The sequence below is a fragment of the Zea mays genome, chromosome 5 (assembly GCF_902167145.1).
Source record: "Zea mays cultivar B73 chromosome 5, Zm-B73-REFERENCE-NAM-5.0, whole genome shotgun sequence".
NCBI lineage: Eukaryota > Viridiplantae > Streptophyta > Magnoliopsida > Poales > Poaceae > Zea > Zea mays.
In genome coordinates this window covers 170,168,346-170,171,619 of record NC_050100.1, presented here as the reverse complement: position 1 = coordinate 170,171,619, position 3,274 = coordinate 170,168,346, and positions in this window count along the sequence as shown.

Below are 3,274 nucleotides of genomic sequence, written 5' to 3'. Positions count from 1 at the left end.
ACCAATAATTATTTCTACTAGATATGCATGGATGGCTTTCTTCTTATATAAAATTTTGGACCACGCTTGCACCACTTGTTTTGTTTTGCAATGTTTTGGAAGTTCTTTTTCAAAAATCTTTTGCAAATAATCAAAGGTATATGAATAAGATTTTGAGGAGCATTTTCAAGATTTGAAATTTTCTCCCCCTGTTTCAAATGCTTTTCCTTTGACTAAACAAAACTCCACCTTAATGAAATCCTCCTCTTAGTGTTCAAGAGGGTTTTAGATATTAATTTTGAAGAGGGTATACCAATTTGAAATTATATCAAAATAAGATACCAATTGAAAAATCTTTTCTTAACTCACATTTGAAAGACTACATTTTGAAATTGGTGGTGGTGCGGTCCTTTTGTTTTGGGCTAATACTTTCTCCCCCTTTGGCATGAATCACCAAAAATGGATATTTGTGAGTGAAATAAGCCGTTTTAAACTTGTCTCCCCCTTTGGTAAATAATATAGGAGTGAAGATTATACCAAGTTGGAGAGTGGTGCGGAGTGACGGCGAAGGATGAATTATCGATGGAGTGGAGTGGAAGCCTTGTCTTCGCCGAAGACTCCTTTTCCCTTTCAATCTATGACTTGGTATGAAATTTACTTGACAAACACATTAGTCATAGCAAAGAAAGAGATGATCAAAGGTATAGATGAGCTATGTGTGCAAAATATCAATCAAAATTCCTAGAATCAAGAATATTTAGCTCATGCCTAAGTTTGGTAAATGTTTGCTCATCTAATGGCTTGGTAAAGATATCGGCTAATTGTTCTTTGGTGTTAATATATGCAATCTCGATATCCCCCTTTTGTTGGTGATCCCTCAAAAAATGATACCGAATGGCTATGTGTTTAGTGCGGCTATGTTCAACGGGATTATCCGCCATGCGGATTGCACTCTCATTATCACATAGAAGAGGAACTTTGGTTAATTTGTAACCATAGTCCCTAAGGGTTTGCCTCATCCAAAGCAATTGCACGCAACAATGGCCTGCGGCAATATACTCGGCTTCGGCGGTAGAAAGAGCCACAGAATTTTGCTTCTTTGAATCCCAAGACACCAGAGATCTTCCCAAGAACTGGCAAGTCCCTGATGTGCTCTTTCTATTAATTTTACACCATGCCCAATCAGCATCGGAATACCCAATTAAATCAAAAGTGGATCCCTTAGGGTACCAAAGACCAAACTTAGGAGTATAAACTAAATATCTCAAGATTCGTTTTACGGCCCTATGTTGAACTTCCTTAGGATCGGCTTGGAATCTTGCACACATGCATACAGAAAGCATAATATCCGGTCGAGATGCACATAAATAAAGTAAAGAACCTATCATCGACCGGTATACCTTTTGATCTACGGATTTACCTCCCGTGTCGAGGTCGAGATGCCCATTAGTTCCCATGGGTGTCTTGATGGGCTTGGCATCCTTCATCCCAAACTTTGTGAGTATGTCTTGAATGTACTTCGTTTGGCTAATGAAGGTGCCCTCTTGGAGTTGCTTGACTTGAAATCCTAGAAAATATTTCAACTCCCCCATCATAGACATCTCAAATTTTTGAGTCATGACCCTACTAAACTCTTCACATGTAGATTCGTTAGTAGACCCAAATATGATATCATCAACATAAATTTGGCATACAAACAGATCATTTGCAAGTGTTTTAGTAAAGAGAGTAGGATCGACTTTTCCGACTTTGAAGCCATTAGCGATAAGGAAATCTCTTAGGCATTCATACCATGCTCTTGGGGCTTGCTTGAGCCCATAAAGCGCCTTAGAGAGTTTGTAAACATGGTTAGGGTACTCACTATCTTCAAAGCTGGGAGGTTGCTCAACATAGACCTCCTCCTTGATTGGTCCATTGAGGAAGGCACTTTTCACGTCCATTTGATAAAGCTTGAAGCCATGGTGTTGGGGACCATAATTAGGGGTACCCTCAAGACGCCTAATTCTCAGCTGGTAACCCCCATCAGCATAAAGCTGCAGAGGCCTGATGGGTGCGATTAAGTCAGGGATCAGTCCATACGAGCGACTCGATCACGCCTCGCCCGAGCCTAGCCTCGGACAAGGGCAGCCGACCCCGAGGGATTTCCGTCTCGCCCGAGGCCCCCCTCCAACGGCGGACACATCTCCGGCTCGCCCGAGGCCTTGCCTTCGCTAAGAAGCAACCCTGACTAAATCGCCGCGCCGACCGACCGAGTCGCAGGAGCATTTAACGCAAAGGTGGCCTGACACCTTTATCCTGACGCTCGCCCCCCGGCAGAGCCGAAGTGACCGTCGTCACTTCGCCGCTCCACTGACCGGTCTGACAGAAGGACAGCGCCGCCTGCGCCACTCCGACTGCAGTGCCACTTGACAGAGTGAGACTAACAGGCAGTCAGGCCCTGCCAAAGGCACCATAGGAAACTCCGCTCCGCCCGACCCAGGGCTCGGACTTGGGCTAAGCCCCGGAAGACGGCGAACTCCGCTCCGCCCGACCCAGGGCTCGGACTCGGGCTAAGCCCCGGAAGACGGCGAACTCCGCTCCGCCCAACCCAGGGCTCGGACTCGGGCTAAGCCCCGGAAGACGGCGAACTCCGCTCCGCCTGACCCAGGGCTCGGACTCGGGCTAGGCCCCGGAAGACGGCGAACTCCGCTCCGCCCGACCCAGGGCTCGGACTCGGGCTAGGCCCCGGAAGACGGCGAACTCCGCTCCGCCCGACCCAGGGCTCGGACTCGGGCTCAGCCCCAGAAGACGACGAACTCCGCTTCGCCCGACTCCAGGGCTCGGACTCCGCCCTGGCCTCTGCCGAACGACCCCCGCCTCGCCCGACCCAGGGGCTCGGGCTCGGCCTCGGCCATGGAAGACAGACTCGACCTCGGCTTCGGAGGAGCCTCCACGACACTCGACCTAGGGCGCAGGCCAGCCACGTCAACAGGAAGCGCCATCATCACCCTACCCCGAGCCGACTCGGGCCGCAGAGAACAAGACCTGTGTCCCATCTGGCTAGCTCCGCCAGATAGGCAATGATGGCGCCCCGCAAGCCCTGTGACGACGGCGACTCTCAGCTCTCTTACGGAAGCAGGAGGACGTCAGCAAGGACTCAACCGCCCCGACAGTTGTCCCTCCGCCAGGCTCCGTTGCTCCTCCGACAGCCACGACATCACACCAGCTGGGTGCCAAGATCTCTCCGGCTGCCACATTGGCATGTACTTAGGGCGCTAGCTCTCCCCCGCTAGACACGTAGCACTCTGCTACACCC